Source organism: Adiantum capillus-veneris, chromosome 10 (genome assembly GCF_014529385.1).
Source record: "Adiantum capillus-veneris isolate H3 chromosome 10, ASM1452938v2, whole genome shotgun sequence".
Classification (NCBI taxonomy): domain Eukaryota; kingdom Viridiplantae; phylum Streptophyta; class Polypodiopsida; order Polypodiales; family Pteridaceae; genus Adiantum; species Adiantum capillus-veneris.
Window position 1 is genome coordinate 132,164,558 of NC_140940.1, and position 12,213 is coordinate 132,176,770.

The following is a 12,213-nucleotide window of genomic DNA, read 5'->3' on the forward strand; positions in this document are numbered from 1 at the left end:
CACATATCCTCATCAATGAAAACCATTCTTAAAGGGGTGCCAGCTTACAAAGCCATGTCATATGCTTTTATAGCTACAACATCTTTTTGAATAACCCCTCAAAATCTTTCTTGCACAACATATTGTTTTCCATGCATTTCTGTGTATGCATATATAGGATGTTCCACCATTGAACATATGCATTAGACACTCTTTTTTGCTTCCACCTATGCACCTTGAGTGGACTACAACAGGCAAACCAATGTTTCATCATTCTACCCTTTCATATTTGTTTCCTTTTTAATTCCATATCTATCAGCAAATAATCCCTTGAGTACTTTATTAATATTTTCAATTCTAGTAAATACCCCAATTGAATTTTTTTCCTTTGGTCATCCAAGTATTAGACCCTAATTTAGAACCTCATCATTCTACTTCCCTTGTACATACAATTCATAAATAAACAGCAGCCTCATCATTATGCTATTGCAATGGACAAATGCAACATCGTCTCTTACATCAAATATAATCGGACCAATGAAGATGCTGCAACAAATTCAATCCCGTCAATAAATTCAACGACAAAAGAAGACGATCAGCCCATCAACAACCAATCAAAAACATTCCACAGCCTCCACACACACTTTTTAACTGTGCCCGAGGAGACGGGCACTAAAATCGGAAGGAGGGAATGTTAACTAAGTCAACGTTAGTTAACAGAAGTTGCTAAACACCAAAGACGTACGGATACACATCGAGGATGAATACAAAGAAGCAGTAAGGATTGGAGTTACACATTTTTCACCCTTTTCCAAAATGGTCGTGTATTGTAAATTCTCGCTTTATTTCAAGCCATTGTAATATTTTAATGTGTTACGGGCTCAATGGGAGTTCCAAGCGCTGTAAAGAACAGGTCAATTAGTGTGCCTGCAGCCTAGGTAGCAGATTTAGTAAGTGGTGGAGCCCTAAAGGCCTTGGGCGCCCGGACATTGCAGATTATACCCTAGGTATATAAGGCAGTGTGTAAAAGAAATTAGGGTTCTCAAGCTCGTTTGTTGAGAGCACTCTTTGGTGAGATCTCTTGAGGTGTGTGGCTATGGAGTCCTCGAGCTTCTCCTTGCTAATGTGATTTGTTAACACTAACAATACTTAATTCTCTTTCACTATGCCTCTTTCATACTTCTTGTGATTGTAATGATGCTTAGATTAGCTAGATCGCAACTAATTAGTAGGTAATTCCTCTCAAATCTTGTGTGATTACCCTCTTTTTCTTGTGTGTGCATGTAGGTTTGATTGGAGTGTAGTGCTCGATAGATCTATGTGTGTGTGTGTGCAATCAGTGTGTTGCATGATAGGATTAGTGTTGTGTGCGTCTTGCAATTGTTAGCGTGTGAAGTTGGGTTGATAGGAGGTGAAGTGAAGTGGATGTGGAGATTGCCCTTCATTGTGTCTTAGCTCCTCCATAGGCCGAGAAGCTCATCTCATAGAGTTAACCATTCATGGTACCATGATTAGCTCACTGTGACGAGATTGGACACCCTCTTGTTGTAGTGGCTAGCTGCAATTGGGATAGTTGGCATAATGGTTAATTATGTAATGTCTATTTATTATTCTAATTAATTTGATGATGATGATTTTGTAGAGTGGAGTTGATGAAGAGGCGCCGGAAATTACTCTTGGCCATTTTATATTCGCACAGTATTTTAGAATTTCATTTCAATAAGCCACCATAGCTTTGTTAATAATTGTAGTGGGAACTCCCCTTATGGGTCATGCAAGAACTAATGAGCTTCACTCATTTACAAAAGTGAAGTGGTTGTAAAAGAGGGCCCTCAATTTTTGGCACCTTAAACTCACAAATAATATATTAAATACCAACTCCACAAGAGAGGTGCCTGTGGAGTTTGGGGCTAGATTTAGGCCTTTTTTTGCAGATTCCCTTCTCTACTCTCTTATGCTATGTTCTATTTGATGTGTACTCTCTAATCAAGTTTCCATCTCTTACAATTCTCTTACACACTCTTCCAAGCTTGTCTATGTAAATTCTATGTTCTGTGTGTGTGTGATAGTCTATTCTTCTAGTCAGTACCCGCTACTCGCAAATGGCTTATATGTTATAAAAGTGAAGTGGTTGTAAAAGAGGGCCCTCAATTTTTGGCACCTTAAACTCACAAATAATATATTAAATACCAAGTCCACAAGAGAGTGTTGGAATTAGGGTTGCAGAGAGACACACACAGCTTGGAGAAGACGAAGGAAGCTCAAGGCACACAATAGAGAGTGTATTACTTAGTGTGCAATGGAAAGATAGATAGCCCTAGAGTGATGGGCGTATATATAATGCATGGGGGAAAAAACCTCCTAAAGAGGGAAAAAATGCCTCAACGGTCCTAGTGTGTTCACACACATCACTAATTGTTGGAATTAGGGTTGCAGAGAGACACACACAGCTTGGAGAAGACGAACGAAGCTCAAGGCACGCAATAGAGAGTGTATTACTTAGTGTGCAGTGGAAAGATAGATAGCCCTAGAGTGATGGGCGTATATATAATGCATGGGGGAAAAAACCTCCTAAAGAGGGAAAAAATACCCCGGCAGTCCTAGTGTGTTCACACACATCACTACCACATGTATATGGTAACAAATCCCCCCTGGAGTGATACGGTGAACGAGAGCTGGCACATGAGTAAAGGGAAGTGCCATGCCCTGAGGACATGATCAGCCCACAAAGGGGAGTAAGTCCAAAGCTTTGCGGAAAGCTTCAAGCTTCTCATGGGACAATGCCTTTGTGAAAAGATCTGCAAGGTTGTCCCGTGTTGGCACATAAGCCAAGATGATCTCTCCTGCTGAGAGCCTCTCCCTGACATAGTGGTAATGCACCTCAATGTGCTTTGTGCGAGCATGAAAAACTAGGTTCCTCGCAACTGCCAATGCGCTCTGACTGTCAGTGTAGATAGTGTTGGCAGTGTCCTGTCCAACACCCAAATCAGCCATAAGGCGTCTGAGCCATAAACACTCAACCGTAGCTGTGAAGACTGCCCTGTACTCAGCCTCACAACTCGAAGTGGCCACAGTAGGTTTCTTCTTGCTCAACCATGATATACATGAACTGCCAAGCATGAAACAAAAACCACTTGTGGACACTCATGTGTCAAAACAACCAGCCCAATCTGAGTCCAAAAAAGCATGTAAGTCTGGCGGCAATGATCCCCCCTTGGGATAAAACAAGCCAAGGTGTAAAGTGCCACTAAGGTAGCGGAAAATCCTCTTGACAGTGTGCCAATGCTTAGACCCTGGGCTATGCATGAATCTGCTGACCTGTGAGACTACAAACTGAATATCTGGCCTCGTGTTGCATACATAAATGAGGCAGCCAACAGCATTTTGGTAAAGAGTGACATCAGCAGGATCGCCAGCATCATGTAGACTCAACTTCAAACCTGTTTCCATGGGAGGGGCAATAGGTTTTCAATCCTCAAGTCCAAACTTACATAGCAATGTCTCTATGTAACTTTTCTGACACAAGGCAATACCACCATCACACTGCTTAAACTGTATACCTAAGTAATGATGCAACAGCCCCAAATCTTTCATCTTGAAAGTAGCATTCAAATCAGCCTTAAATTCAACAATATGTCTCTCATTTGGTCCAGTGATCAGCAAATCATCAACATAAAGAACCATAATGAGAAGTACATCACCCTCACGCTTTACATACAATGTGCTTTCTGTTGGACTGTTACGAAAGCCTTGTTTGACCAAATGAGTGTCAGCTTTCTCATACCAAGCACGAGGAGATTGCTTCAACCCATACAAAGCCACACTTTGTCCTCTTGTCCTTTTATGATAAAACCGCGAGGCTGCGTTACACAAACTTCCTCAAATATGTCACCATTCAAGAAAGCAGTAATGATGTCTGATTGATGTACATCCCAACCAAAATGAGCTACCAATGCACATAGAAAACGCACAGTAGTCATACGACAAGTGGGAGCAAATGTCTCTTCATAATCAATGCCTTTTTGTTGTGCATAACCCTTTGCAACAAGTTGAGCCTTATGGCGATCGATCTCACCATCCGGCTTGCGTTTTAACTTGTAAACCCACTTCGTACCAATGGCCTTTTTTCCAGGAGGTAAATCACATAAAGTCCATGTGTAATTTTCTATAAGTGCATCATATTTTGATTGCATGGCAGCCCTCCAATTTTTTGAATTCTGTGCTTCATCAAAAGACAGAGGCTCCTCAACATCATGTAAGCTAGATATAGCCAAAGCATAACAATCTGATGCATAAGATGCATGGCGAGAGCCTGAACGACTACGACTAGACAAAGGTGCATCCAATTTACTATCACGCAAAGTGTGCACCAGCCATTTTGGCATACCTCTAGCCTGCTCATTTTCAGCCCTTTCCTCATCAAGTACATCATGTACATCCGCATCAGTAATAGGCTGATCTAAAACATTTTCAGAAAACCCCATAGGCTGTACATTTGACTCATTGGAACTTACATTCGTATTTCCACCACACTAAAAAGAGGCAACAAAGTGTCATAAATGTCATGTGAGCTTACATTACTGTCTCTAGTACATGACAACAAGGGCTGAACAGAATCTTCCACAAACACTATATCCCGAGAAACCAGAATACGTTTTGTTTGCGTATGATACAACCTGTAACCTTTGCTTTCAGCACTATAACCAACAAGAATACATTTGACAGCCTTATCATCCAATTTTCTGCGCTGCACTTGTGGCACCAAAGCATATGCCAAACAGCCAAAAACACGCATGTGCTCAATAGAAGGCTTTCTATCATGCCATGCTTCATATGGAGTAATAGACTACAAAGCTTTTGTAGGACACCTGTTAAGTACATGAGTGGCACACATGATGGCCTCAAGCCAAAAAGAATGCGGCAAAGCTTGACTTTTGACCATACATCGTGCCATTTCCGTCAGTGACCTGTTTTTCCTCTCAGCAATACCATTTTGCTGAGGTGTATAAGGCACTGTACATTGGTGTTTTATCCCACGACTAGCCAGAAATGCATTAAATTCATGAGACATATACTCCCCCCCTCGATCGGAACGGAGGGTGTCCATAGTACATTTCGAGACATTTTCAGCCATAGCCAGAAATTGTTTGAAGCACATAAAAACTTCGGACTTCGCTTTAAGCGAAAATACCCATGCATGCCTGGAGTAATCATCAATGAAAGTCATGAAGTACAGGTAATTGCCTAAGGACGAAGTTTGCATGGGCCCACAAACATCACTATGCACAAGTTGTAACCTGCATGTGGCCCGAACTGAACCATCCTTTGGAAACTTACAACGTTGTATCTTACCCAAAATATATCCTTAAGAAACATGTTTGAGAGGTGCCTCAAGAGGCGGCAAAGAAGCAACCATATCAGATTTCTGCAAACGCAGCAAACTGGCAAAATTCAGATGACCAAAACGTGCATGACAAAGTTTTGCATCTGAAATAGCCCTTGAACCTGCAACAGCATTTGCAAAATTTTGTCCACACTTGTCATACAAAGTGAGCTTATACAGCCCACGGCACAAAAGGCCAGATGCAACAATTTCATCACCAAAACTGAGATCATGAACTGTACATCTGTCATCCACAAATTTGACTACAAGTCCAAGTCTAGCAAGTGCGGATACAGACAAGAGATTCTTCTTGATCCCAGGTACATAAAGTGCATCAACAAGTGTGAAAGAATTGCCATTAGCAGCAGTAAGCACAATCTTTCCAACTCCCTGAACTGGATAAGAGGCATTGTTGGCACAAGTGACTGAATTCCCATGAGGGACAGACTCGAGAGAGGTAAACAATTCACGATGTGAGGTAATGTGCTTTGTAGCGCCACTGTCGAAATACCACACATGTGAATCTATAGCAACTGACAAGCATGCATCATGGACAACAGGATTGTAAGTGCATTCTGTGCTAAAAGCCCATTCTGCATCACATTCTCCTTTCACAGAAGACTCAACAATGGCTGCATTTGTAGTGGAACCAGCATTTGCAGTGGAACCACCCTCTTTCTTCTTAGCCTCTTTGGCCTTCAACTTAGGACACGACTTAATCGAATGATCATTAGCTTTACAATAATGGCAACGCATCTTCTTTTTGCCCTTATCACTAGAATTGCCAGACGAAGTGCTGCCAACAGAAGCATTAGGAACAGAAGTTTTGCCACTTGCAACAGAACCATAAGAAGTGGCTGCATTACTGTTACCACCCTTTCTTTGAGAAGCCTATAAAAGCCTGTTCAAGTGCACGCTTCCTAGTCCTGTTTTTTCTGGAAAGTGACTCTTGCAACAGCAATGTGCATAATGCATCAAACTTGACAACTTCAGGATTTCCTTGGGTCATCAGTCTCCAAGTACTAGCGAAAGTCTGGTAGGAATCTAGTAAGGCATCAAGAACAGTCTACACAAGGGAACTTTCTGAAATGACTTCACCTGCAGAAATAAGTTGCTCATTGATATCCTTGACACTAGCAAGGAAAGTGTCCATATCATCTTCCTCATGCATAATCTTCGACTCTAGCTCTTTACGCAGCAAAGCAATTTTAGCCTCATTACGACTTGCATAAAGACCAGCCAAAGTATCCCAAGCCTGTTTTGCAGATTTTGCTGAACGGATGTGAGGAACAATGGTGCGCTTCGCAGACAACGCAATCAATGCATGCGCTCCTTTACATCCCAACGAGCTTGTTCTGCCGTAGGCAAAACAACTCTAACAGCAGCAATCCTTGCAACAAGACCTGCAACATCCTCAACATTGCCTACATCCTCAGAACCAGGACGTACATCAATGCCCTGCACAATGTTCCAGACGCCCTTTGACACAAGAACATGTTGCATCATATAAGCCCACATAGGGTAGTTGTCCCCATCCAACCTATCCTCAACAACAAACATCTTGAACACATCTGTGTTGTTGTTGTCAGCCATGGTAAATGCTGCACCTTATGTGAAAACTGTCCGAAAATAGGAGAAACGGAGCGGGAACAACCTGTGCTATATAGCACAAACCGTAGAAGACTATAAGGGACCTGTTATGCAAAAAACAACACTGACAGAAATTCTGCACAAAATGAAGAATTAGCCTGTGCAGTACTGCCTGTAGTGGAAGCGGAGGCCGAATGAGCCCAAATAAAAAATCTAAGCAGACCAAGCTCTTCAAGCAGTCCCGAAATATTTGTCGACCTGCGAACGCTCGCCAAAGCTCACTAAAATCGAAAAAAGTGAGCAGGCGTGTACTGGAGCAGCTGGCGACTAAGCCAGGGAGGACGCAACCTGCTCTGATACCAATTGTTGGAATTAGGGTTGCAGAGAGACACACACAGCTTGGAGAAGACGAACGAAGCTCAAGGCACACAATAGAAAGTGTATTACTTAGTGTGCAATGGAAAGATAGATAGCCCTAGAGTGATGGGCGTATATATAATACATGGGGGAAAAAACCTTCTAAAGAGGGAAAAAATGCCCCGGCGGTCCAAGTGTGTTCACACACATCACTACCACATGTATATGGTAACAGAGAGGTGCCCATGGAGTTTGGGTTTAGATTTAGGCCTTTTTTTGCAGATTCCCTTCTCTACTCTCTTATGCTATGTTCTATTTGATGTGTACTCTTTAATCAAGTCTCCATCTCTTACAATTCTCTTACACACTCTTCCAAGCTTGTCTATGTCAATTCTATGTTCTATGTGTGTGTGTGTGTGTGTGTGTGTGTGTGTGTGTGTGTGTGTGATAGTGTATTCTTCTGCTACTCGCAAATGGCTTATATGTTATGCAGGGGTCCCAATAATAAGGTAAATGGTGCACATTGTACATCTATATTTTGAAACAAAATAAAACAAAAAGGAAGTAAAATAAAAAGACACATTGAAAATCAAAGCAAAAGAATATTTTAACGCTTTCAAATAAGCATAGAAAATAATTAAACAATTTAGTGAAGTGAATTTTTTTGAGATTCTCAAATGAGAGAATCGTTTATCATTACCTCAGAAAGGTGTGTTTAAGCGTAGGCTTAAGCCGATTGGAAATCAAGATTAGCCGGTTGCAAAGGATGGTAAGGGGAGAAAAACCCAATAAAATATACTAGAAAATAGTTCGAATATTTTGCAAATTTGAAAATCTTACTAGTATTTTCAGTTTGTATTTGTATAAAGAGAAAACTTTCCGCTTAGACAAAAAGACTTTCTCGAAGACTAAAAAGATTTTCTCGAAGACTACATCATAAGATCAAACTCCTATGAAAATTTTGTTTAATGTTTTGATCTCTAAAGTCATTGTTAAGCATGTAGACAAAGTAAATGCTGCCTTGTCTTGGAGAATAGCTTTCTCTTCCAAAGTTTTAGCTTTCTATTCACAAGACTTTTGAATCCCTTCCGTACACTTGTCTCTAAAAGAAGGTGCAAGGAAATAATTGAAGGGACAACAAAGTTATTTTACAAAGACCCTTGCCATGTTGCGTTCATCCAACCAAAGAATCCAACGGCCTCGGTGTTGCAACAACCTTGCACAATAAACCCTATGACCTTCCACATGCCAAAAAAGTTAAAAATGATGATAAATTATGTTTTACCCAATATTCAATGACCCTCTTTAAAGAGAGAGATACACAAATTTCAATACCAATATTTAAAAAAAAGTTTTTTACCGTGTGACACTAATCTGAAAGCTTTATCCAATGGTCCACAATTGCATCAAAAATCAAACGCTTTCAAAAGACTCCTTCTCTAGTCCAAAAATTGAATCTCCTATATCAAAAATTTATAGAAAAAAGTGTCTTTGTTTATGTATATTTCTTTCAATAAAGCAAAACAAAGAAAACTCAAAAAGTGGATGGCTTTTAAAGTCAAAGACTCAATCCTCTGAAAAAAGACATGATTTCATTTTACTCAAGATCCGTACTCTCAAAAAGGGCATGATTTCATTCTAGTCTTTAATACTATTACGCTTCACTTGAGGGATACGCATGCATCAATAAGAGATGAACAACCTTTCATCCTTCTCTACTAAAGCTTGTTTTAAAAAGCCAAAAAGACAAAAAGAAAGTAAAAAGGAAAACATAGAGCAACGCATCAATAAGAGATGAACAACCTTTCATCCTTCTCTACTACGGCTTGTTTTAAAAAGCCAAAAAGAGAGTAAAAAGGAAAACATAGAGCAACGCACCCAAAAAGTCCTAATTATTTTAGAAACACTATAAAAAGCAAAGAGAAAAAGAAATAGAAAGAGGGAGAGCCACATGTAACTTATTGATCGAAGCCATGAATCTACGAGGGCGATGCCTATTTGTGGACAATAGAAGTATGTATGCAAAAAACAATGCCAATCTTGGTGAAGACTCACCTTGGAATTTCAAACCAAAAAGTTGAAAAACAAAGTCATGTGCCAGAAATGAAGGGATCATTCACAAACTAAAATAAGTTATTCTAAAACAAAAAGTTGAAAAGGAGTCGTGAGGCTCTTCTTCACCGGTCACTATAGCCTACATAAAGCTATCGAGAAGAATTTCATAATAGAAAGCTTCTTCTTGGTTAGAGACAAAAATAGAAAGTGACACTAGTATTTTTAAACATCTGGTGTCACAATAAAATATCATGTGTTTTGAATAAAAGTGTAACAATGAACTATTTGGTTACAATATATTCCATAAACACAAAAAATAATGTTTGACACAATATTCAATAGCCTCTTTAAAGATAGAGGTACGCAATGTCAACATGCTTAAAAGAAATAATTTTAAAAGAAATTTACTATCATTAGCTTTCCATGTGGCACTAATCCGCAAGCTCTATCCAATGGTCCAGAGATGCACCCGAAATCCAATCATTTACTAAGGACTACTTATGTAGTCCAAAAACTTGGATCCAAAAATTCCTACTCCTTTCTCCTTGTTCTCTAAGCACTATTCGGAAAAAATGTGTCTCAGCTCAATATCGTGTCGTTTTTAACTTCAACAAGGTGAAATTTCACTATGGCCTACATAATAAGACTATGAGAAGAATTCAATAATAAAAGGTTTCTTTGTGAAAGAAAACAAGAAAGTGACACTAATTTTTTAAAACATTTGTTATCACAATCAAATATTATGTTTTTTGAAAAAATGTAACAATAAACTATTTAGACTACAATATATTTCAAAAACATAAAAATAATGTTTAAAAAACTACTCGGAAAAATTGTAGCAAATTACGAAAAAAACAAGGTGAGGAGTCACGATGGGCTGTTGAAGGTAAGGGGGAGACGGAAGATTTATCGAAAGTAGGTCTCAATCAGTTATATCATGGTACCTTTCTCCACTACTTTCAACCTCCTCGGTGTATATGTGGGTGCTAAGAGAGAAAGAGAGAGAGAGAGAGAGAGAGAGAGAGAGAGAGAGAGAAGACTAAGACAACCATGCAATTGCTCTCGAATCTTCTAGTTAATGCAAATTGCAAGCAAGCGGAAGCACATGTGAAGCAATTCCTTTGCAACACTATAGTGTTTTTACAAATGCTCATCAAATACATCTCTTGGGTTTGTTACTATGATGTAATAGCTAATTTTCTTCTTCATCACCTTCGCATTCCATTTACAACAATCACAGCTCATTACAAATCAATTGGAATGGTGCAAGAGAGGTACATGACCTTATGCTCAATGCTATGGGGGGAATCCCTATCCTCGAGCGAGTATTTCCAAGCAAGTGCAAGCTTAAGTGACCAAAGAAAAAAGAGATGAGGAATTAAATCCAAGATCATTAATGAGTAGTGGACATTGTAGAGAATAGTGGCTTGCCAAATTGAAAATTTCTTAGTATTAATCATAACATGTAAGCACATTAATCTCCAACCACCAATATCCCCACACAAGGGACAACTAACTCTTAGCTTCTCAAATTTAAACTTCATCAATTATAACTATATCCATTAACCTCAAAATAGGCAGACCAAGAGGAGTTTCTTTTCTCTAATTCTTCTTTTTCTCACAATGGCTAAATCAATGCTGTAATTTTTTTTTGCAACTTCTAGAGAAATGGAAAAACCTTCAAGTAAAAAGTTATAAAGGTAAATTGCTATATTTAAATGTTTTTACATTAAATTTCTCTTATTTCTATGGACGTTCGTATCTCCTAATTTAAAGTTTGGAAGTAAATTTCAAAATTTATATGTGCGATTACACTACCTAGGATTTTTTCAAAGCGCACTGATCTAAATGTCAAAGACATAGGAAGATTTGGATGAGCTTTTATTTTTCCAATTCCTCTCTTGTTTACAAACGATAAATTTCTAAAAGAAAAACACTTAACCTCTTATAGGTGATGGCATGTGGTGCTACAAGCAGCTCTCGATGAGGCTTTTTCTCCCAATTCTTCTGTTGTCCACAATGACCCAACTATCTAAGAAACAAGATGAAGCCCTTTTAGAGCTACCTATAGAACCGTGCATTGGAACATGGTACTACAAGAATCTTTGGAGGTTTTTTTCTTAGTGCTTCTCTTGCCCACAATGGCTAAATGTCTAAAAAAAACAATATGGTGTTGTGTAGGTTATTGGCTTCCCGGCAAAAAGCCTGTGTATGGTCGTTATTGGTTGTGATTCTTTGGTCATTCTGTATGGTTACGGCTCCATATAAAAGCCGGATCTACTGGTCTTGTACGTTTGGGGGTTTGTGTTGTTCTGGGGTTCCCTAGAGGGTGAGGCTGTCGTGAGTGGTAGTCATGATAGTCTTGGTGGCACCCTTCGGGGTTATGTAATCGTTTCTTTTTGGTTGTCTGTGGTCGGATTGCAGCAGTATCTGTTGTGTATGAGCTCCATGGCTCGTGCTTAGCATGGACGGGATGTGCTCTATTCTTTATTATGCTAATAGTAAAAACACTACTCACACTTGTGAGTTTGGCAAAAAAAAAAGATGCCAATAAGTCCAAAAGGCCGATTGATATGTAGAGCTGCACTGCGTCTTATATATCAATGTTTCACATGACCATCTTTGTCTATCTAGCCACATTCGCCTACCTTCCAAGGTGTAAATAAAGATCCACTCGACAATGTGCTACTCATAGATACCTCATCTTCATTTGGGGAACTTGCAAAGTAGAGTTAGTGAACACCTACATGGTTTCTTAAGGATGACGCAATATTATCCAATGAAAACTAAGGATCCACTTCTACATCTATGGCTACGTCAATAATAAAAGCTCACGAAAAGAATTAAAA